The sequence below is a fragment of the Hibiscus syriacus genome, unplaced genomic scaffold, assembly GCF_006381635.1.
Source record: "Hibiscus syriacus cultivar Baekdansim isolate YM2019G1 unplaced genomic scaffold, ASM638163v2 tig00002840_pilon, whole genome shotgun sequence".
Taxonomy (NCBI): Eukaryota; Viridiplantae; Streptophyta; class Magnoliopsida; order Malvales; family Malvaceae; genus Hibiscus; species Hibiscus syriacus.
This window is the reverse complement of record NW_024061947.1, coordinates 404,623-430,121: the sequence shown is the minus strand read 5'-3', so window position 1 is coordinate 430,121 and position 25,499 is coordinate 404,623. Positions and strand designations below refer to the sequence as shown.

At 28.9% G+C, this 25,499-nt stretch overlaps 1 long non-coding RNA gene across 1 annotated transcript; it reads left to right on the top strand.

Annotated features, from left to right (window-relative positions):
* Nucleotides 1-11,971: 11,971 nt before the first annotated feature.
* On the top strand, nt 11,972-12,571 carry LOC120154134. Its single transcript, XR_005518852.1, has 3 exons — nt 11,972-12,060; nt 12,147-12,224; nt 12,485-12,571. It is a non-coding gene; the product is annotated as an uncharacterized LOC120154134 (long non-coding RNA).
* Nucleotides 12,572-25,499: the final 12,928 nt, after the last annotated feature.

The following is a 25,499-nucleotide window of genomic DNA, read 5'->3' as shown; positions in this document are numbered from 1 at the left end:
TAGACACTTTACAATATAACCACTACCTATTACATTATATAAACGATACCTATTACATTATATAAGGGCTACCTATTACATCATATGTTTACCTATTATATTGAAAGTGTCCATACTTTCTATAAAAAGGATCGATACTTTTTTTAAAACTTATGTAATTTATGTTTCAATTTTTTTAACAGTGTTTCATGTTTTCCACCTACAATATTAATTTAATAATTTCATTTGCACAAAAAATTATTTGATTGTTTTTATATTTTATAAAATAATATTTAGAATTTTTAATTTAATAATAATATATATCGTAACGTAAGAAATAAATCATTAGACGCCTATAATTACTAAATTAATATCTTAAAACTCACTCAAAGGATAACCTTAAGAACACTTGAAGAAGCAAGAGAACAACTATCCAAGCAATCAAAAACGAGAAAATCCCAACATGATAACAACTGAACATATCATATCAATGTTCAAACTCAAGTTGTAGATTTTGATTTCCTTTTGCTTGGCATCATATGAGATTTGGATTTTGATTTCCTTTTGCTTGGCACCATATGAGCTTTGGATTTTGATGAGCATCGGAAGTATTTCAGACTTATGATTTGGGTGGTACTCAACTTATGATTTTAGTTGCTATTTGTTACATTTCTTGTATACCACCCAGATCATACGCCCGAAACGTTTCTGACGCTTTAAAGTTGACCAAAAAATAAAATGGTCGGGATTTCCCTCGCGTTTATACGTTGGAAAAAAAACAATGGAAATTAGGAATAATCAATGATAACATGCATATTGGCTTGGGCTAATATTTATAGTGGAGCCGAAATATATATTGAAATTCAAACTCAAATTGAAATTTAAATTCAAACTCCAATTACATATGAAATGAATTTGAAATGCAGTGTTAAATTGAACATGAAAATTGCATAATTGATTCATACTGTTCAAGTAACATGCTTTATGAACCATCAAGCTAAAAGACAATATTGATTGAGTTCAAAGCTGAGTTGTGAGTTGATGGAGTTGTCACACTTGTCACATGGTTGGAATAAAGTACTCACATGCGAGATAGATTGTTTTGTTATACATAACCCATCTCAACGAAATTAATCCAAATAATGTACCCATAACAATGTTCAATTAATGTACCCACAACAATGTTTAATTGATTTGTTGTTTAATTTTCAATTTGAATTATTTGATTTAATAATTTCATTTGCACAAAAAAATTTGATTGTTTTGATATTTTAAAATAATATTTAGAATTTTTAATTTAATAATATATATCGTAACGTAAAAAATAAATCATTATACGCCTATAATTACTAAATTAATATCTTAAAACTCACTCAAAAGATAACCTTAAATTAATGTTTTCCACAGTGAAAAAAGTATGGACACTTTTATAAAAAGGATAGACACTTTACAATATAACCACTACCTATTACATTATATAAACGATACCTATTACATTATATAAGGGCTACCTATTACATCATATGTTTACCTATTATATTGAAAGTGTCCATACTTTTTATAAAAAGGATCGATACTTTTTTTAAAACTTATGTAATTTATGTTTCAATTTTTTTAACAGTGTTTCATGTTTTCCACCTACAATATTGATTTAATAATTTCATTTGCACAAAAAATTATTTGATTGTTTTTATATTTTATAAAATATTATTTAGAATTTTTAATTTAATAATAATATATACCGTAACGTAAAAAATAAATCATTAGACGCCTATAATTACTAAATTAATATCTTAAAACTCACTTAAAAGATAACCTTAAATTAATGTTTTCCACAGTGAAAAAAGTATGGACACTTTTATAAAAAGGATAGACACTTTACAATATAACCACTACCTATTACATTATATAAACGATACCTATTACATTATATAAGGGCTACCTATTACATCATATGTTTACCTATTATATTGAAAGTGTCCATACTTTTTATAAAAAGGATCGATACTTTTTTTAAAACTTATGTAATTTATGTTTCAATTTTTTTAACAGTGTTTCGTGTTTTCCACCTACAATATTGATTTAATAATTTCATTTGCACAAAAAATTATTTGATTGTTTTTATATTTTATAAAATATTATTTAGAATTTTTAATTTAATAATAATATATACCGTAACGTAAAAAATAAATCATTAGACGCCTATAATTACTAAATTAATATCTTAAAACTCACTCAAAAGATAACCTTAAATTAATGTTTTCCACAGTGAAAAAAGTATGGACACTTTTATAAAAAGGATAGACACTTTACAATATAACCACTACCTATTACATTATATAAACGATACATATTACATTATATAAGGGCTACCTATTACATCATATGTTTACCTATTATATTGAAAGTGTACATACTTTTTATAAAAAGGATCGATACTTTTTTTAAAACTTATGTAATTTATGTTTCAATTTTTTTAACATTATTAATTTACCGTCTATAAACGGTGGAAAACACTTGATATTTAAATTAGTATCGACACAAACTATATTAGTGTCGACACATTATTTAGATATATTCTCTCATAAAACCGGTATAATTGTACCGGTTAGATTGAAAAATTACATATTACATTATACTTTTGGGTTCGATGATTTTGGGATCGACACTTTTTATATATGGATCGACACTTTATGGGTGCACCTTGTTTTCCATTCATTCTGGGAAAAAAATATCGACACAAACTATATTAGTGTCGACACATTATTTAGACATATTCTCTCATAAAGCCGGTATAATTGTACCGGTTAGATTGAAAAATTACATATTACATTATACTTTTGGGTTCGATGATTTTGGGATCGACACTTTTTATATATGGATCGACACTTTATGGGTGCACCCTGTTTTCCATTCATTCTGGAAAAAATATCGACACAAACTATATTAGTGTCGACACATTATTAGACATATTCTCTCATAAAACCGGTATAATTGTACCGGTTAGATTGAAAAATTACATATTACATTATACTTTTGGGTTCGATGATTTTGGGATCGACACTTTTTATATATGGATCGACACTTTATGGGTGCACCATGTTTTCCATTCATTCTGGAAAAAAATATCGACACAAACTATATTAGTGTCGACACATTATTTAGACATATCCTCTCATAAAACCGGTATAATTGTACCGGTTATATTGAAAAATTACATATTACATTATACTTTTGGGTTCGATGATTTTGGGATCGACACTTCTTATATATGGATCGACACTTTATGGGTGCACCCTGTTTTCCATTCATTCTGGGAAAAAAATATCGACACAAACTATATTAGTGTCGACACATTATTTAGACATATCCTCTCATAAAACCGGTATAATTGTACCAGTTAGATTGAAAAATTACATATTACATTATACTTTTGGGTTTCGATGATTTTGGGATCGACACTTTTTATATATGGATCGACACTTTATGGGTGCACCATGTTTTCCATTCATTCTGGAAAAAAATATCGACACAAACTATATTAGTGTCGACACATTATTTAGACATATTCTCTCATAAAACCGGTATAATTGTACCGGTTAGATTGAAAAATTACATATTACATTATACTTTTGGGTTCGATGATTTTGGGATCGACACTTTTATATATGGATCGACACTTTATGGGTGCACCCTGTTTTCCATTCATTCTGGAAAAAAATATCGACACAAACTATATTAGTGTCGACACATTATTTAGACATATTCTCTCATAAAACCGGTATAATTGTACCGGTTAGATTGAAAATTACATATTACATTATACTTTTGGGTTCGATGATTTTGGGATCGACACTTTTTATATGGATCGACACTTTATGGGTGCACCATGTTTTCCATTCATTCTGGAAAAAAATATCGACACAAACTATATTAGTGTCGACACATTATTTAGACATATCCTCTCATAAAACCGGTATAATTGTACCGGTTAGATTGAAAAATTACATATTACATTATACTTTTGGGTTCGATGATTTTGGGATCGACACTTTTTATATATGGATCGACACTTTATGGGTGCACCCTGTTTTCCATTCATTCTGGAAAAAAATATCGACACAAACTATATTAGTGTCGACACATTATTTAGACATATTCTCTCATAAAACCGGTATAATTGTACCGGTTAGATTGAAAAATTACATATTACATTATACTTTTGGGTTCGATGATTTGGGATCGACACTTTTTATATATGGATCGACACTTTATGGGTGCACCATGTTTCCATTCATTCTGGAAAAAAATATCGACACAAACTATATTAGTGTCGACACATTATTTAGACATATCCTCTCATAAAACCGGTATAATTGTACCGGTTAGATTGAAAAATTACATATTACATTATACTTTTGGGTTCGATGATTTTGGGATCGACACTTTTTATATATGGATCGACACTTTATGGGTGCACCCTGTTTTCCATTCATTCTGGAAAAAAATATCGACACAAACTATATTAGTGTCGACACATTATTTAGACATATTCTCTCATAAAACCGGTATAATTGTACCGGTTAGATTGAAAAATTACATATTACATTATACTTTTGGGTTTCGATGATTTTGGGATCGACACTTTTTATATATGGATCGACACTTTATGGGTGCACCATGTTTTCCATTCATTCTGGAAAAAAATATCGACACAAACTATATTAGTGTCGACACATTATTTAGACATATTCTCTCATAAAACCGGTATAATTGTACCGGTTAGATTAAAAAATTACATATTACATTATACTTTTGGGTTCGATGATTTTGGGATCGACACTTTTTTATATATGGATCGACACTTTATGGGTGCACCCTGTTGGCCATATTGTAAATTTGCCTTTTACTTCCAAGTATCGACATGACCCTTAATGTGTATAAGAAACATGTACAACAACATACTGCTAACTTTTCTCATCTCATTCATAATTATATTCACATACAAAAATATAAATCGTATACAAAATTATAAATCTTATACAAAATTAACTCGACATTTACATCATTGCATCCTTTTGTTATTCCTATGTAATATTGCAGCTTTTGTTATCTCCTGTCTTCGTTCATTTTGATTGTGGCTTACGAGATCGTTTAATACTCGCGATCGATCCCAGTCTCCAAACCTATATTCAAATTGTCAGAACGTTAAGTATTGTCAACTACAACATTCAATCTACGACTTTTAACAATTTTACCACAAACAATTTTTTCTATCCACTTACAAAATCACCAGTTGCCCCTGTAGAACCGATCGATTCCATCCACATCATCACATACATGCCGCAATCATATCTGTTACAAAATTTGAAAACCACACATGTCAATATGATGAATACTGCATAAATTAAGCTTTCTATTTGTGATAACATCTCATACCCATTCAATTGCTTATTCTTCTTATGCTCCACAAATTTGAAATTTTTCAAGGGATACTTTCCTAGAGATCCACATGACTCAACCCAAATGCGTTTCTTATTATAAGAATCTAATATTTTAATCTGCATTAAAATAGAAGAAGTTATGCACCAAAAAAATTATGCATTATAATTTACATAATGTCCTTTCATACATACATACCAATCTCTTAGCATCCTTCACTCTCTGTTTAGCTGCTTCAGTTGTAAACATACTATCATATATTGTTACAACATGATCTACCATATCCAACACCAACAGATACCAATGTGAATTATGGTAGTTTATTGTGATCATTATCTGCAACAAATTTCACACCCAATTTGACAAAATTCAACATTCTATATCCGAAAACATCATTTGCAATTGGTATGGTGTCTTACCTTCTCACAGTCGGTCAATTTCACATAGTTATCCAATATGACACCCCAGAAGGTAGAAATACCCTCAACACTTTCTTTGTTGTTGCCTTCCAACGCCTGTTGCTGTAATTACGCAACAAACATTATTAATTTACCGTCTATAACACTACTTTTCAATATTTATTAATTTAACTCACCACTAAGAGGTATGGAAGGTAGCCAATCCTCCGGTGTGACTTTGAGAATCGTAGCATATGGTCCAGGCGAGCAAATCGATAACCTAACAAAATTAATTACACAATCAGAACATATTCAATAAGTTTTATTTATTTTCTACTTTCTACTTACCACACCGCCAACCCATTCCGTAGGCTTCAACGTTGCAACGTCGTATACAGTAGCGAATTGATTTCCCATTGATATTACAGAATATCTGTATGAATCATTAGGATTAATATCTTGTCATGAAATATTTAAATATCACTCACAAAACATATATTTCACTTACCCCGATTCTAACTCGCTATTCCATAAATAATCACAAATTGCAGCTTCGATGTCATCAATTCCGGTTGGAATGTCCGCTTTTTCAACCTACAATTTTGCATACAAATTTTGTCACAACAACATAATAAAAATCAAATTAAGTATTCTTTTATTAAACTTACCTTCTGCTTCTTCTTCTGGGGTGCAGGACATTCCGAATCCAAAACTGCTGCTATAACACTCTCCGGTGTATAAATGACATCGACTTCCTTCCTCCTCATTTCTTCCATCTCTTCTTCTTCCTCCTCCCTCTTTTCTTCTTCATATTTTTTCAGTTCATCGTACTTTTTTTCTACATAGCTCTTCATATCTTTTATTTCACCCTTCAATTGAGCTCCTTCATCCGAGTATTTATCAACCACCCCCTTCACCCCCGTAAGTTCACTCCTCAAATCAACAACCTCCTTCACCACTCCCTCAAATTTTTCTCCCGTCACCATCTTAATATCACCCCTTAACACCGAAACTTCTTTCACCACTTCACCCCTCAACACCTCTACTTCTTTCACCACTCCATCTATTTTTCCTTCCACTACCCCCTTATGTCTCTCGAGTTTCTCTACGACTTGATCAAGTTTCTCTTCGACTCTTGATTGTCTTTGCATGATTTCAAATTGGATTTTTTTGATATCAGCCAATTCAGACATCAAAATGTCGAAGTTACTCTGTTTTGCTTCACCGTCGTCCCACTCACCTTCATCCCCCAATACAACCATCCCTCCTTTCTTCTCCTCCTCCACTGCCTCCTCTACATCCTTGCCAATAACCTTCAAAAATTAAATTACAATATTAAGACATTGATTATATTCTTAATATTATTTAATTACATTTATTACCATTTCTTGCTTCTTCCCTCTATCCAACTTCAACTTCACCATCACTCTAACCACCTCTTCCTTCCCCCATGCACGGATGCGTGCCACTCCGGTTCTTTCATAAGCCGGCACTGCCTCACAGCCCGACCAAAAATCGAACAGTGCAACCTGCATTTATAATAAAATTAGAATTTTTATATAAAAACACAAAAAAGTGATTCAACTCATTACCTCTAAGATTGCTATGCACCCTTTGAGGTATCTCTGGCTGCCCTTTTTAAAGGTGATAATTGATTCAATCAATCTCGAATGGATATATTCAGCCCAATTGAATTCAGCCTTCAAGCCTTCATCGCAAATGAGCTTCATATATTCCTTGTTCGTTGACGTATCACCCGTTGGACAAAGAAAATACCGACAAGGTACAATAGAACTCGGGCCTTCAGCTCATCCCCCAAGTAAGATCCACTTTTGATATCCTCTTCAACTTCAGTATATGTCACCTTATGATTCAAACCATATTTGGAGGCAAGTGCTTTCCAGTTCTTACTCCTACAGACTTCTATAACACTTTTGCCTTTGTTTTGTACCCCCAATACGGCTGCAGCAGTCGATACCCCCAGAGGAATGAATAATCACCATACTTAGCCATACATTGACTGACGTCAAATTGTGCCATCAAGGATCGACACAATTCCCTCCGAATAGGTCGATCCCTTACTCCGATCAACGATCCAAAACCTATTTCTCCCAGCACATTCAACTGACCCTTCTCCTTAAGGTGTTTAATTAATAAATTCACCCTTTTAATGCTGCATCTTGTCGACACTTCCTACATTTTTTAACAATATAATGTTATAGTTCTTATATATTTTGTATCAACGTATTTACAAGTTTAATGAATACCTTATTTTCATGTGCTTTCCTCCGTTCTTTGTATTCTCTACTATCATTCCTTGACTGTGTGATGTAAGGTTCCTTTTCAGCATCACTCATTGAATTCCATTTGGACCTCACATCTTTTTTCACCTAATATTAAACATAAACGTTTCTTAATCAATACATTAACACTAAATACTAATACTACTCAATGTCAATTTCATTTTACATACCGAACCGCTCTGTGTGCCATCTCCCTTCATCCTTTTGCATTCGGCCATACTGTTAACATTTAAAATTTGTAATCAATTTAAAGTTTATCGATACTTTAATCCAATTACCATTTCAACAATAATAACAAAAAGACATTGATACTTACTAGAAGTACATATATCCACCCTTTGGTTGCTTTCGAGTCTCGGCCTCAATTTCAAAGTCATCTGCTCCACCAACAATTTTCCAACCCATTGACTCCATTTTTCCTTCATATATCAGTTTACGCAAATCAAATTATTTTGTTACATACACTTTTCAATATACAATATAGATAATTACTCTTGTGTAAAACGGTTTTCTTCAAAAGAATTTGAATGGCCACACCAAAATGTGTCGGCACATTTATACAACCTATAATATCATTTTCTACCTATAATATTTAATAAAAGTATCGACATTTATATTTTTCCTTGAATATCTATTTCTACCTGCAATCGGTCCCAAATGCTTCCTTACTCCAAAACCCCAAACAACACATAAAAAAACCCTATCGCGATTACTGTAATAATAAAAAATTAGGGTTTCGACAACATACTTTTCGATTCGACTGCAGCAACAAACAAACAAACTTCGCTTTAGAAACGCCTTCTGAAATGCAGCAACAATTACTCTTCGATTTCAAAAACTCGTCCGTTCTATCTTTTTTCAGAGGATATTTAGCTATGGCCTTTATATTTTCATCGGATATGTTATTTATATTTAATCGATACAAATACAAAAGTGTCGATACTTTTATGTCAGGTGTCGATACTTTCGAAAGGATAATTACCTATTTCTTTGAAAGTGTCGATAATTTATTACACGTACTTACGAAAGTATCGACACTTTCAATATATCCGGTATCATTTTACCGTTTTTATCATTTTGATACCGGTTTTATCATATTTTTACCTGTTATATCGTTGTGGATCGATATTTTTTTTAAAGTATCGACACATTATAGGCGCTATAACTGCTTCTCTTTTAAATTCACAAAGTGTCGATCCTTATATAACGTATCGACACTTTTAAATTTACCGGTTTTATCATTTTGTTACCGGTTTTATCATATTTTTACCTGGTATATCGTTTTGGATCGATATATTTTTTAAAAGTATCGACACTTTTAGGATTTAAAACTGCTTTTAAAGTTATGTAATTTATGTTTCAATTTATTTAATAGTGTTTCATGTTTTCCACCTACAATATTAATTTAATAATTTCATTTACACAAAAAATTATTTGATTGTTTTGATATTTTATAAAATATTATTTAGATTTTAAATTTAACAATATTAACTAAAGATAATAATAAATATATTTTCACAGTGAAATAAGTATGGACACTTTTATAAAAAGGATAGATAATTTACAATATAACAGGTAAAAATATGACAAAACCAGATTCATTATGACAAAACCGGTAAAATTTACTTGATATGTTAAACGTATGGACACTTTTATAAAAAGGATAGATACTTACCGATAACCAAAGTTTACCGGTTACCAAATTTTTTAATAGTTTTTCATATTTTCTACCTAAAACATTATTAGTTGTCAACATAATAGGTACCGCTAAACCGAATTTATTAAATACATTTTAATGTATCCGGTAATGCTATGCTATATATTAGCCGTATATTAACCCGCCTTTCCAGAGACATCCCCATACTTTTCTGATTGGCGGCAGATAATAAAAGAAAGAAAATGGAATTTTTATTTGAGTGCGTCTTGTTTGCGGAGTATATGAGTTTCAAAAAACCGTGGGGAAACGGATATATAGATGTTCTCCATGAACGACGTCGTTACGTGGGGAGGTAGAACATGGTGAGATTTCTGACTTTTTTTAGTAGACAATTTGCTCTTACGCAAAAATTTGTTGAGTCCCTTTTGACTATTAATAGTTACCTGATTATAGTATATTATTTTATTATTTAAATATTAAAAATTATAAAATAATTTTTTAATTATTGAATATTTTTTATTAAATTATTAAATTATTAAAATTTATAAAATAGTAATTTAACTATTCATTATATTTTAAAATTGATCATTTTTTATTAAAAATTTGACTGTAATCTAAATTGTACGTTAATCTACTAACTAAGATATGATAAAATTTAATCTTATAATCTTATACGACTGTTATATCTCAATTAGTATGTTAACGTCTAACTAAAATGACCGTTAATATTTTTTATTAAAAAACAAATTTAAAATATAATAAATAATCTAGCTACCAGCATATGAAAAAGTGAAAGGGTGAAAATAATGAAAATAATGATGGAAATCGAGTGTGAAAGGGTGGGAAAATTTGACACCCTGTACGGCTTATGAATCAACAAAATCACTGCTTTGTATCTGTCAAACGATCAGAGTATAAAATAGAAAATATGTTAGAAAATAACTCCATCAGTTTTTATTTTAAATAAATTTTTTGTTATTAAAGTTCTTATGTTTTAAAAAATATCTATCAGTTTTTATGTTAAAAAAAATTAATTTTAAGATTAAATGTACTATTGTTTCTTAAAGTATATAAACTTGTATTGAGTTGTTCACTAAAGTATCAGGATGCTTTACCTTTCAAATTTTAAATCGTTACTCTGATTGCTCTAAATTATTAACTCCATAAAAAAGATAAATTATAATTTAGTCACTTAATTATTCATGTAATTTCATTTTGATCATCCAACATTTTTTCTTTTCACAATCATCACTAAACGTATATGGCTTCTTTACAAGCTTCTGACTTTATTGTATCTTCTTCAAAGCAAATCCATGCCGCCATGTTCATCCCAAAAATTCCATCGATCAGGCTTTGCAGAAGTTTAAAGAACCCAACGTTGTTTCTATACATATGGAACACTATACCCACTTGTCTACCGTGCTCGAACGTATTGACGGTTGAAGCTAAAGCTTCTGCAACAGTCACCATTACTGCTGTCCAAGCTCCATTGAAAGACCCCATGGCTAAAGCTACAATTCCAGATCCCTCATTTCTATTTCCAACTTTATTTCTATAAAAAATCATTAAGAAATAGAAAAATGGAAAATTAAACAAATAAGGAAAATTCTATAGCGTATGTCACATACCGTAATGTACTATTAGAGTGACGTACCAAAATATATCAGTAAATTTGTCATTATGTAAATATTTAAAAATATATGGATTTATCTAAAATTAACTATTAATTGAAATTTAGTTTTATTTTTTAATAGAAATATATTTAAATTAGGATTTTTTAATCAAAATAATAATAATAATTAATTAATTAATTTGTTTAAAATTAAGATTTGTAAATTATTTAAGTTAAGAACGACCATAAGTAGTCACTGTCGGAGACTTTTATTCGCCAGAAAACTCGCTGAAAAACTAGTCGAAAAATAATATATTACAAATCCAACGCTGTCGTTTGCCTTCGTCCGATTTACTGTCACGCATTAATCAATCAGTAATCGCCCAACAATCGATCGCCCAGGAAAAACTCGATAGAAAAGCGGCCGGCGCCCCTCTGTTTCCAGTGAATTGCTTCTGCCGGCGCCCCTTTCCATTGGATTGCACGTGAATGGTAAATTTACATTCCAACCCCCTCTATTTGTGTTTCTGTACATCACCCTCCTTGTGCAGCCGCTAAATTCTTACTCTCCGGAACATGTCTTCGTTGGCCTTTGCTGCAGCCAATTCCGATTTGGACACCCAGACCACATCCAGTAACCTGGAAGCTACAGAAGAGCGAATAGAGAAGGTCTGATGTTATATATATGATTCTTTAGATAGTATATGGTTTCTCGGACTTAACTCCGTCTTTGGATGTAATTTTAATTTTTACAGGTCGTTTATCGATGTTGGTTTATGACTCTTCTAGCTGTTTTTGGGTCTTTAACAGGATCAATCCTTTGTTTCATCAAGGTACTTGAGTTTCTCTTATCATGTTTAATTGGTAATCTTCTTCTCTTAATCGGCTTCAAGATTTGGTTTCATGGATGTAATATTGTTTACATGCACATGAGGCTCTGAGATTCTAAACATTATGTAATAATACAAAAAGCTGATAATATGTTCTGGAGAAAACATAATATATCATGCTTTATTCCATGTACCACTTGTTAGATGAGGTGGCTTATTACATTGCATTAATCTGTTATCTTAAATGCACTTATGATATGCAGGGCTGCACTTCTATTGTGTCGTCTTTCATGGAATATTTTGTCCATCGGAGCAAAGTGATCTTGTTGCTGGTTGAGGCCACAGGTGAGGGTTTGTTCGTTACTCAAAGGCCAATATTTTTGCTCTTATGGATATGGTTATGGATGATAGAGAGTACCAATCAGAGAAGCAATTCACTGGAAACAGAGGGACACCGGAAACTTTTCTGTTGAGCTTTTCCTGGGCGATCGAATGCCGGGCGATTGCTGAGTGATTAATGGGTGACGGTGAATAGGGCAAAAGCAAACGGGAATGCTGGATTTATAATATAATATTTTTTCGACGAGTTTTTCACCGAGTTTTTTGACAAATCAAAGTCTCCGACGGTGACTCTGATGACCGTTTTTAACATAAATAATTTACAAATCTTAATTATAAGGAAATTAAATTAATTAATTAATTATTATTTTGATAAAAATCATAATTTAAATATAATTCTATTAAAAGTAAAACTAAATTTTAATTAATAGTTAATTTTAGATAAAATCTTATATTTTTTAATATTTACTTAATAAAGATAAATTTACTTGTGGTATGTTTTGGTATGTCGCTTTAGTTATACGTTGCGGTATGCGACGTGTGTTGTAGGTTCTTCCAATAATATAATAACAGAAAAACTAACTCATATTCTTTATTTCTATAAAATAATATTAAACTCATATTTTTGAAGCTTGTAAAACATCAACTATCAAGAGATTTAAATTAACTTAGATGAATTAGTGTTGCTTGAATATCCAATAAATCAATGAAATATATAGGTAACCAAAGCTGCAAATAGAATAAGTTCCTGTTTCTAGTTTTATTGTTTATGACCAAAAATATTATTTTATTTATGCAAGGAAACATAAAGAAAAAGATGAATAAAAGCTTACCTAAAAAAACTGGTAGATAAAAACTAAAAGGCAGGACAACCAAGAAGACCACGTATGCTATAGTGTGAAAAATAAAACATACAGACGTTTTCCAACATGCAGCTTTAGCCATGAGGTCTTCCAATGGAGCTTGGACAGCAGTAATGGCGACTGTTGCAGAAGCTTTAGCTTCAACAGTTAATGTGTTCGAGCACATTGGACAAGTGGATATGGTGTTCGAGATGTATGGGAACAACGGTGGTTTCTTTAACTTGCGCGAAGCCTGATCGATGGAAGCTTTAAGACGGACATGGCGGCATGGATTTGCTTTGAAGAATAAGAATTCTAGAAGCTTGTAAAGAAGTCATATACTTTTAGCGATGATTTCGAAAAGAGAAAAAAAAAAGTTGGATAACCAAAACTAAACTTCATGAATAATTGATTGATTAATTATATAATTTGCCCTTGGTTTTTTACCGAAGTTAACGATTCGAATCAATCATGATAATGATTTAAATTTTAGAGGCAAAACGTCCTGAAAAATATATTAGGGGACAACTCAATATAAATAGTATACTTTAGGGAGCAATGATGCAGTTAAGCCTTAATTTTTAAACATTTGAAATTGTTAAATCACAGTTTTTTTCTTCTAAAATCTGTTGATATGTTAATGACAAAAAATTATTACATGGACTCGGCATACCATGTCATCTGTGGTCCCAATCAATAAGATTCATCCACCTCATTTTTTTACAAGATGAATTTTCACCTTTTTCTTACATATATATGTAGACACCAATTTTCGTCCATTTTTTTATTTGTATATATATATTATATAGTTTGAAATCATTTTGAAAATTATATAATATATAGATTTTTTAAATATTTTGAAAATAAATAATATATAGTTTTTGAAAACAGTTTTGAAAATATATATTATAATGTTTTGATTTTTTTTAAAAATATATATATAATATATAGTTTTTAAAAACATTTTTGAAAAATATATATATTATATAGTTTTTAAAATTAGTTTTAAAAAATATATATCATATAGTTTTGAAAATTAGTTTTTAAAATATATATATTATATAGTTTTGAAAATTAGTTTTTAAAATATATATATTATATAGTTTTGAAAATTAGTTTTTAAAATATATATATTATATAGTTTTGAAAATTAGTTTTTAAAATATATATTATATAGTTTGTAAATTATTTTTTAAAAATATATATTATATGGTGTTGAAAATTATTTTTTAAAACATATATTGTATAGTTTTTTAAAAAAATGTTTTTAATTTATTTATCTATTTATTTATTTTATTTCATTTATTATTTATTTATTTATTTTATTATTGTTTGTTTTAGGTCTAAAACGGGGTCCAAACAATCAAAGAAACGGGCCTGAACCAGCCCAATGAAACGGGCCTGAACCAGCCCAATGAAACGGGCCTGAACCAGCCCAATGAAACGGTCTAGTAATAATGTTTAGGGTTAGAAACCCTAAATTGGTGCCAAGCAATCAACGTCGCATGAGTCAGAGGTAACTGAACGATCAAGCCAACGGCCAGGCGACAAATTCGGCCGCACCTACGGGACTGAACCATCCCGAGGCGGCCAGTGTAACGTGCACAAATATCTCGGTCAACCAACAACCACGATCCTGAAATCATTTTGAAAATTATATAATATATGGGTTTTTTTAAATATTTTGAAAATAAATAATATATAGTTTTTGAAAACATTTTTGAAAATATATATTATATTGTTTTGAAAACTTTAAAAAATATATATATATATATATAATATATAGTTTTTAAAAACATTTTTGAAAAACATATATATTATATAGTTTTGAAAATTAGTTTTTAAAAATATATATTATATAGTTTTGAAAATTAGTTTTTAAAATATATATATTATATAGTTTTGAAAATTAGTTTTTAAAATATATATATTATATAGTTTTGAAAATTAGTTTTAAAAAAAATATATTATATAGTTTTGAAAATTATTTTTTAAAAATATATATTATATGGTGTTGAAAATTATTTTTTAAAACATATATTGTATAGTTTTAAAAAATGTTTTTAATTTATTTATCTATTTATTTATTTTATTTCATTTATTATTTATTTATTTATTTTATTATTGTTTATTTCAGGTCTAAAATGGGGTCTAAATAATCAAAGAAACGGGTCTGAACCAGCCCAATGAAACGGTCCAATAATAATGTTTAGGGTTAGAAATCCTAAAATGATGCCAAGCAATCAGCGCCGCATGAGTCAGAGGTAACCGAACGGTCAAGCCAACGGCCAGGCGACAAATCCGGCCGCACCTACGGGATTGAACCATCCCGAGGTAACCGGTGTAACGTGCACAAATATCTCGGTCAACTAACAGCCACGATCCCGAGATCGTCGGGACTCATAACGACCGGTGGGGGTTATAAAAACCCACGGCCAACACAGTACGGGGGCAGAACACAGAACCGAGGGAAACCCACACGGAACCACGGTACCAAACCAACACAGTACAATGCCAGAAAACCAAACACAACAGAAACCGAGCAAACTGAACAACAACAGTACATCATCGAAAGAACCCGAGAGAAAATAGTACCAACAACACCAAACACAGTCGAAATAGAACAGCGAGAGTCCATCACAGAAATGACGGTACACACAAGATCATCGAAAAATAGTAAACCGAGGCGTCATATTAAACCACAAACCCATATCAAATAACCAAAAACCATCAAGCTAACATCACAAACAACAAAAAACAACAGTGAACCACAAACCATTCAAAGCCAAACACATCGGGAGCCGAAGAGTCATCGTCGGTGAGGTAAAAACTGTAACTAAAAACGTAGATCTACGTTTTTTGGGGCCGTTCTGTGGGATTTTGTTTACGGATTAGTGTTGAGGAGGTAGAGGAGGTTATTTTGGAGAGGTTTGGGTTTTTTCGGCCGCCGACAGTGACAGCCGGCGCGGTGGGTAGCCACCAGAGTGGTGGCCGGATTTTAGCCGTTTTCTGGGAGAATTGAGAGCATTCTCTCGGCTGAGGGAGAAAGGATTTGAGAGAAAATGTGAAAATGAAATGAAATGAGGAGTTTTAGCTTATTTATATACCAAGGACCATACTGCAAATACAAGATTCTTAAATTCCTTCCGTCGTCCCTGGTACTTTGAGTCGCAGTTCAGTTTGGTCATTACCTGTAAAGTTGCCTCCGAATTTCCAATTTAATCAATTTAATCCCTGCTTATATTTTTTATATTTTGTGAATTGGCACCTAACGTTTTCTTTTTTCTTTTGCAGTTCATTTTAATACCAATCTAGTCCATTAATTTCAATTTGTCTCAATTTGATCCTCTAAGTTGTTACTTTATTTTATTTTTGATTTTTCTTTATTTTATTGCTTTTTAAAATTTAACCTTTTTTAATATTATTTAATTATTTTCCATTTTATTTTATTTTTCTTATTTTTTTCATTTTTTTCGTTTTCTTTGATTTCTTTTTTTATTTATTTATTTTTCCTTTGACTTTTTCTCTCTCTCATTTTTCTTTTTCTTTTCTTTATTTAATTTTTATTTTTTTTATTTTCATTATTTTTATATATATTTTTTTCATCTTTTTTTATTTGTTTTATCTTTCTGTTCGTTTTTTGTTTCATATGTATATACGTTTTCTTTTCTTTTTTTCTTTTATTTATTAAATATTATTTTATATAAATATATATGTTTTTTATTTTTTAGTTTGTATTTTTTTTCTTTTCCTTTTTACTTTTACTTTTACTTTCATTTTTATTTATTTTATTTTCACCTAGATTTAATAATGTTTTTTTAAATTTTATTTTTCCTTTTGATTTATTTTATTTTATTCTTTATTTTTTATGTTTTTCTTTGATTTATCTAACATTTGTTTATTATTATATTTTCTAACATTTTTGACTTTTTTAGAAAAACTTCAACCAATCAAAGGTAAGTAATTTGAATCGAGTTTTTAAATTTAAATTTTTTAATTTTTGCAATTAAGACAACCGATAAATTAATTGGTGCCGAAAGGGCGGTTCAAGGGTGCTAATCATTCCTTGACCGTAACCGACTCCCGAACCTGACACGTTTATGGTACAACGCAGATCATGTAAGAAATAGGATATCCGATCAACCCATTTGTTTTAAAATAAATGATCGGTGGCGACTCTAACCACATTAATACAAATCGAAGCTCAATTCCGGGGCCCAACCGAAAGGCGGTTCCGACAGTAAAAAAAAAAGAGTGGGTAGTTATTTGAAAGTTACATTGAGATGAATAAACTTTATTAGTTGGAACCACGGATAACATGGTGAGCCGGATCCATTTAATAATTTCTTGTTAATGACCAAGATCACAACTTTAATTAAAATTTAGGTTTATATTATAGTCGTATAACAATTCTTGAAGTTTGAAACTTTGACCAAAGCTGAGATCATTATACATAGTGGTTTTATATATATATATATATATATATATATATATTCAAACTATGTATCACACGAACGGCGCTAATTATTTTTACATCAAAGTCAAATATTAACAAGCTTAAGAAAATAATATTGCTTGAATTATAGATTACCGATACAAGTTGAATCATATTTTCGTTATGCCTGCAATTATAGGGTTATATAATAATCTTGTTACAAATACATTATGCATGCAATACATCCGTACACTCATTTTTATTTTTTAAAACGCCGTCCACTCTTTAATTTAGTGCATTAAAAATGTGGTTTAAAATTGCTAAATACCCCAATCATTAAAGCCTCCCATTATAAAATTAGGGAATGCATCGATCCAAATAAAAAAGGAAATATATTAATTGAATTTTAGAAAATTTGAAGTATCATAAAAAAATCATGTTCATCGCTTAGAATGATATAGAGCTCTCATTTTTTTAAGGCCGTAATAAGTGGTCAATCTTCTTATCTAAAGCAAATCTTTTAGATTTTTTTTAATAGAAAGTGGTTAGTTTTATTAAAAAATTACAATGAAAATTTACAAATATAATCATAAACTTAAAATAAAAATTATGATATTTTTCTATTACTATTGACAAAAAACTGTCATCTAGATCACATAAAGACCAAAGAAAGAAAATGTTAAAAAATCTAACAAAAAAAAAACTAGCCACCTAAATCACATAAAGATCAAATAAGAAAAATGTTAAAAAAATCTAACCGAAAAAACCAGCCACTGACTTCATACATCACTTTGTAACCATACACATTATGATGCATGTGGTTTTATTTTATTGTAATTTTATTTATCTGATAGCAGTTAATTTTGTTGTAATATAACAACTTATGATAATGTAAAATTGTTTTGAAGTCATGCAATCCGACTATTAGGGGGCGGAAATAAATAGCAGTGAATTTTATTGTAATATAACAACTTAGGTTAAATGAACATGTTCGTTTATTTATTTTTGAATGTGTTTAGGTTTGGTTAGTGTTCATTTAAATTTTCGGTATCATGTTCGTATTCGTTTATTTATTTTTGAAGGTATTCATATTCGTTTGTGAAAATATTCGTTTAACGTTCGTGAACATTTTACATGTTGATTTAATGTTCACAAACATATTCGTTTAATGCTCGACAATTGAAATTCTATTTTTACCCTTATGATTTTTTCCTCCTCATCCGCCACTTATGCTTTCATTTAATTTTAAAGGTAAGTTAAAAACATTAACTAATTGATTATAATTTTATCATTTATAATATTAATTAACATAATAGTTTATGTTATATATATATTAAATTAAAATTGTAGAATTAATATATTAATTAAAAATTATTTTCGGCTTAAAGTAAAAATAGGTACTCAAACTATGTATTCTTTTTGGCTTTAAGTACATAAATTATTTTTTGGTCAAACTAAGTCCTTAAACTATTATATTTAAACATTGTAAGTCATATCATTTTTTCGGTTAGAAAAATATTTTTTTGACCATGTTTACACATCACACAAAATTAGGTACTTAATTTAGGTACTTAAAACAAAAGAAAATACATAGCTTGAGTACCTACTTTTAGTTTAAGCCTTTATTTTATAATTCTCAAGATACTGTTAAATGTTCAACGGTTTTCTAACTGTGATGATCAAATTGATAGAAGTGACTCAATTGTAAGAATTTTTGCTTGAGTAACAAAATTACAAACGCCCTAAAAATTTTGGGTGACCATTTAAGCAGTTTTTTTAATATTTATATTATAGTTATAATTTTGATATGCTACTATTTATGAATTATTTAAATCCTTCAAAATATCTAAATTAAAAAAATAATAAAAGAATTCATTTAGTGGCATGAGGTGCTATTTTTTTTTGTTAAAATCCTGAAGTTGCGTGTCGTGTGGACAGATATTAGTTTGTAATCACTTAAAACTAAAAAAAATATATATATATTTACTTAGAGGTGAAATGCCTCTAGAAATGAAATAAAATAATTACTAAATGAAGACCGTCAAATTCCTGTAAAAAAATATACACTTAGATTCGTATCACCTCGAATATTGTATTAATAAGGATAATTATATTAATCAAATTCGAAATCGATCAATCTAATTATATTATTTTTAAATCATCAGCGTAACTACAAATTTACTTAGAGATGAAATGCCTCTAGAAATGAAATAAAATAATTACTACATGATCAAGACCGTCGAATTCCTGTAAAAATAAAATCCGGTCGTAAATTGCTTCTTAATTAGTGTTAAAATTAAAGAACCTTGAAAAGGATTTGAATATATAAATATATTGGGTTCTAGATTCAAATTAACCGTAAGCGTAGGAATTTTGATTAACTTTACACACATGTATAATGGTTTCTAGATTTATTTTGTTGGTCTTTACTGAAATTATTATTATAATTTATATTTATATTATTTAGAAAATAAAAGAAGGATAAATACATTAGATTAATTAAGGAACAATCAGAATTCAGAAGTAGAAAAAAAAAACAATTCGTTTGTAGTGAGAGTCGTCCTTGCATACATACAGTACTCGATTCAGATTAGTTGATCAAAAGATCGAATACTGGTGGTTATACCAAAAAATACCAATAAGTGTTGGCACAAGTGATTGAGATTCAGGAATTTGAGCTTGTAAGGTCAAGTTTGAATCCTACTGCAGTCACTCTTAGAGAGCAATCTGTAAATCTCAATTGAGTCTTAAGCATGCGTTGACCTTAGACCGAAAAAACCACCATTGACCTATTTTATTGTACAAAACAAACAAACAAACAAGCAAACATTTGTAGCTTTTTTTTTTCATTATGACAACAAAATTTATAGCATGCTATGAGGCATTAAACCATCAAATATGATTGTAAAACTTTGTTATCAAAACACGTATTTTGAAGAATGTAAAAAGATTAGTTAAATTATTTTTGTGATAATAAATCAGATTAGTTCATTCACTCTCTCTTTCCTATTCGAAAATTACTTAGGTTTAAAGAGGATTAGTCGAAAATAGACATGTTAACTTCACATTACATGTAATTTTTATACTACATATCCATGGTTGATCTATGTCATTTGATTATGTTTGTATAAGTGACAATTAATATGTCTAATCATTTTAGCTTTAATCTTATATAGATATAGTTGATGAACAAAATTGTTTATATAATAACAAATTTTCAACTCATAAGATTGTATATTTGTGAGAAAACTTATGTTGTATGAGTGGGAGATTGTTGGAATAAAATATGTAATTATGGAAACATATGTATAATTGTGATGTTGTTATAGAGTGTGATACGAAAATTAAGTGATCAATTATGTCATACATATCACATGTATTAAAATAGTATGAAAATAAAAATATAGATACTATAAGTTGTGTTTATAATTTAATGAGATACATAATTATAAATATTTATAAATTAATTTAATATTTAATTCATGTAGAGATATAATGATTTCAAAAATATATATTTATTTTTATTATTTTTAATCTCATATATATTTTTATAATTTATATTTATTATGAATTGGTTGTCATATGCTAGCATAAATTCATTTAGGGGAGAGACATAATTTATAATTTGTAATATGCTAGCATAAATCCGTCCGATCTGGTTTCACCATGGCAGTTTAGTCGGTTAATATGAGCTTATCGATTTATCTTTCAGTTTAGTCGATTTGGACGGTCGATTTATGGTTTTACATTGAAAATCAAACCAACCGAGAAAAAAAAAAGCAAATATATATTAGGCTAAACTACGAGTTTAGTATCTAAATTATCAGTTTTAATTTATTTTAGTACATAAACTTTTAATTTTTAAAATCATACATAAAGTTTAATTTTTATTTCATTTTAATACATGTTTAAAACTTGACGTTAAATTTTGAAGTTGTTTTTGAAAGTTTAAGTATTTAAAACGGTCCAACTGATAGTTTAGGCACTAAACATATTAAGTTTTTATTGCCAGAGTAATAAAAGCCAAAACTAAACATTAAGTATTATTTAAAAAAAATAAAAGTTTAGGTACTATAGCGGGTTAAAACTGATAGTTTATGTATTAAATACGTAATTTATCCTATATATTACCCAGAACCCTACCAAATATAACCCAGAAATCAATACAAAGTAATCAAAATATGAAAATGCATGTTGATTTTAGGTAAAAGTTTTGGATGAAAATAGAAAAAAAGAAAAGTCGGGGGTCTTGTAGAAGTTACCGAAACCCAGACATCAGCACAAGGTAATCAAAATATGAACACGCATGTTCATTTGAGGCACAATATTCGGGTATTCATGAAAGAATAGAACAGGTCTTGATTTTTGGATTTGAATCAAAGAAAGAAAGAAAAAAGTTGTGTATAAACTTAGCTTTTCATAAATGATAAACGAAAAGAATGAAACTTTCAAAGAAATTTCAAGAATTGCCAAAGAAAGATGGAAGCAAGAAAAAGACAGAGCACGGGTAAGGGAGAGGGTAGTATAAAATGATGGATCATTTTTAGCTTTTTTTTTTTAAATTAATCATTGGTATGCGATGTATTGACCGACTAATCCAGATCGAGTATTGCAGAGGCGAGGGAGATCTTCTCAACCCATTTTGCTCTATTCACAAACGCAAGAGTTCTCTACCCAATAAGCAATATGTATAATAACTCTTCTTAAATGATGAAATTCAATTTAATACTTTTAAAACTATCAAGTTATTATATTAAAATTATATTATAATCTTTTAAAAATTTGTAATTACTTCCAGTAAGGACAATAAACGAGACAAAATAGATTACAAATTATTAAAGTTTTATTTAGTTAAAGTTAGGTCAATACTAGATTTAAATGAATTTGAATCGAGATTTTAACGAGTTGAAGCGAGCTGTTTAATACTTAACTCGAAAAGCTCTTCAGTAATTCAAAAAAAAGTATTAAATTTTTGATTTTTTAAATTAAATGATTAATAATATTAATATTTATATTTTGTTTTTAAAATGTAGTATGACTCTTTCATGTACTTAAAATTCATGTTCGAATTCGAGATTCAATTGAACTAAGTCAACAAGTATTTTGAGTTCAAGACTTTTAGAGCTTAAGTCAAACTTTAATTTTTTATTTTAAAATTAAGTCAAGTTTGATACTTAATTAAATTCAATAATATTCGAACTCGATTCCACTTATTTATAATCATACTTATATCCCTAAGCAAATTCTTACTTCGCCCTTAATTTATAGACAGCATAACCTTTTGTGGCAACAAATCATATAAATATTTACCAGAAAAGTGTCGGTATCAATGATCAACCATCTTATTTTCAAGACAGCGGACCACAGATCAATCAACTTAAAATCTGTGGTTGTCGTGAAAATCGCCCTTCAACTACCAAACAATGACGTCTTTGAAGTTTTGTTTTGTACGAAAGAATATCGTTATGATTCAACTAAACTCAGTCTCATAAAATACATTAATTCATCAAATTTACATCATGCTTTTAGGGATTGGAGTTGTCAAACTTTGATCTTTGTTTTTAATATGTTGGTTTGACATAATTATAAAAATGAACTTTGTACTGTAATATAATTGATTTTCTGAAAAATAATTTACGTAAAATAACTTATCTAAAACTAGTTTACGTAAAATAAATTACATGAAAATTACGTAAAATGAATACATTAAACTGTTTTACGTAAAATAAATTACATTTCTGAAAAATAGTTTTGAAAATTATTTTATAGTCTTTTGATGATATTGTATAAACCATTTTCAGTAATTGTTTGATACACTATAATTAATTTTATAGAAATTGATTTACATAAATTGAATAAAGTTTGGTTCAGTTAATATTTAGAAAAAAAATATCGGTTCGATTAACGATTAAAGAAAAAGTTTGACTAATTCGATTAAAGGTAATTCAATTCGATCGGTGGTCGAAATAACTTTTTAAACACCCGTAATTTTAATTATTAGTATTTTATTAACATAATACTAAATAATTATATTAATGTTAAATGTATAAATTAATATTATTCATTATTAATAATTTAATAATATTATATTTATAAAAATAATAGATAATATTAACAATTTATTATAGATCGTTAAATTAAAAACATAATATAATTGTTTTTTATAATATAACTGATTACATATAATATAAATATTATTAAAATTATTATATATATTAAATATTTTAATAATTAATATTTCCATTAAAAAGATATTAAAATATTATATTAATATTAAATAAATAAAATAAAATTTTGAGGGCTTATATTTTGAAGTGAAAAACTAAAAAAATATTTTACCGAAAATCAGATGGTAAAATATTTTACCAAAAATATAAAGGTACTAGAAAAATAAATTATATTGTCGACACCGTTTTTCGCCCGGGCGGGGAAAGACCGATACCGACTCGGGGGTTTTCTCTTTGAAAATCGTTTTGAAATGTGAAGAGCCACCACCAATAATTTAAGGTGAGATTTGGGACACCATAAAAATCGGGTGATTTTAATAAAACATTTTATTTTTATCAAAATATCGAGTTTTGGGGTCTATGAAAATCCATAAATCAGGTTCGGAAGTCAATTACATGTGGGGAAGGATTAACACCCTCATAAGCGCCCAAAAATTGGTACCTAGTTGGTTAACCTATATTTAAAAGTGAAAATTTTGAGTTTGATCTTTATTTAATTTGAAAATCATTATGAATGCAAATTTTAAAATGTTATTCGTTTATTAAGGCCGATAGCATTCACTCCCGAGCGTAAATGTGAAAAATCAGCTATTGTGCCTAATAACCGAACATTGTCTCGTTTTTAGAAAAACATTATGCGATTTTGAAAAGGATGTCGACTTATTTAGGGAATTACCAGTAGTCACCCCCTGAGCACGATCGCGGAGGATATACTATTAACTCCTTAATAAGTGAACAGTGCCTTAAGTTTTAAAAACAATGCAATCAAGCAAAATTTTATCTAATTTTAATTATACTAAAAATAAATTAAGGATTTTTCTAACATGCAGTGTTAAATTGTGAAAATTAAAGAACCTAGGGGTCAAGCCTAAGAATGTAGGCTCTAATATTAATCCTATTTGATTTTAATTAATTATTGAATCGAATAACCAAAGTAGTCCCTCGAGCGTTCACGCGAGGGCCGACTCGAATTATCTCCTAAATTAAAAGACTAGTTGAAATCTAAGCTAAAACGGAGGCTCTATTATTAACCTAAATTAATTTTAAGATTCGAATAATTAAAAGGTTATGGACTAAATTTGAAAAATGATCTATCAATGATTAAGTTAAAAGAATATAAATATTAAATATAATTAAAATATGTAAAATTACTAAAATACAAGAAAATAAAATTTATTATTTAAATAAAAAATTAAAAAGTTACTAAATTGAAACTAATGTAAAAAACAGAATATCATAATCAAATAATAAAATAGATGAGGAAATAGTGGTTAAATTAAAATAAATGCAAACAGAGTGTCATAAATAAAATAAAATAAATATCAAAATGACTAAAATAAAACAAAACAAAACATGCAGCCCGAATTGAAATAAACAAACAAACGGCCAACCTAGTGATCTAAATAAAACATGACAAAAATAACAGGGACCTATA